Consider the following 1,559-nt stretch of genomic DNA (forward strand, 5'->3'; position numbering starts at 1 on the left):
CCTGAAAAGCCTACAAGAGAAAGGATGCATGTGTTACACAGCAATGCTAATGAAGGACTCCAGTTTGCTAAAAAGAAACTGAATAAGCCATAAAATATACTGTTACTTTTAATCAGGATGTCACATATTCAAAATTTAACACAGCAAGATTCCTTTACAAACTATTCTGGACAGAGAAAGAAGTCTAGAAGTGCTACTACATTACAACTAAACAATAAACAATTTATTGCTCCTTAGTTGCCTACATTGTGCAGATACAGTTGTTCACAGACTTGGTATAAGCCAGGGACAGTGCTAGTTAAGTCATATAAAGACTTCTGGAGGCCAGGAAGACCTCCAGGTAAGTAGGAGGGCATAGATTTTAGTTCTTTTGTGTTGCTCTGTAAGAAGAACAAGAGGTTAGAAAAATATGGCCCCTAATTAATTATGTGAACACTAGACTCTGGATTTAATGGAAATTTCAGTGGAAATTTTCTCTCTCTTGTGCACAGAACAAAGTGACAGGCAGAGGATATCCCAGCACTATTTAAGGGTGCTTTAAAAGGGTGAGTGAGAATGTGTAAGTCAACACTAACAGAAGCACACATGATCCTTTACTGGTAGTCTTCTAATACAAAATATACAATATTCCTTGCTAAAGAAGTTAGAATGGTGTACATCATCCAAAGTTTGAGAGATACATGGAGATTTGGCTTCATACATACAGTCTGGAATTCTTTTGGAATATGTTGATCCGCACTCAGTTTGCAGATCTGTCGAGCCTTTTTCAGCAATTCCTTGCAATTCTCTGTAAGAACTTGCTTCCTATCATCCAGTTCATGAAACTGTTTCTGTTAGAAAAGATATTAAGATAAAATTTTTTTAACTTTTATTATATATTTCCAGCAGTGACACTAGCACACTGGCAGCAAACAACATCCAAATCAGAGAATGTAGGTGAAATCAGGCTGCTTAAATACCAAAAACGTTTATTTCAACACAGAGCACTCATTCTGCATTTCTGCTTGAAGTCAACAAATACCAAGGTGAACATGTTCTTGTAATATAGCTAAATTTATTTTCTCTCAACTATACAAGTGTGCATGCAAATTCAATATATGTCTCAAAGAGACTATTTTACAGGAAATTCCCTATAAGTCAAAACAGAGCTACTATGAGCCTTGTATTTTTCATTAGCTCCCATTTAACTATTTATCTGCTTGGGAAAACATGGTGGACATGATGTACAAGCAATGGTATTTTAGCTGAAATTTTACAGAGTAACTATTATCATTAAACAATCAGAAGTACTTCCTCTGCTGTTCCATATTCTACCTATGTAACACAGCCACCAAAATACAAACTGGAAACATACATAATATTTAAACTAGTGCTGAAAAATAAGTGAAAAGCAGGTACAGTTTCTGGTTTTGAACAGTGGTCGCAAGGCTAAACTCTATGGAACTTACCACAGGTAAAGTGGCCAAACCAGTCCTATGACTTTCATAACGCAATGTTACCACACCAGTAGTTAAAATACAGTACACAAAATATGATACTGTCATGAAACACTAAACTAA

The sequence above is a fragment of the Mesitornis unicolor genome, unplaced genomic scaffold, assembly GCF_000695765.1.
Source record: "Mesitornis unicolor isolate BGI_N332 unplaced genomic scaffold, ASM69576v1 scaffold43958, whole genome shotgun sequence".
Taxonomy (NCBI): domain Eukaryota; kingdom Metazoa; phylum Chordata; class Aves; order Mesitornithiformes; family Mesitornithidae; genus Mesitornis; species Mesitornis unicolor.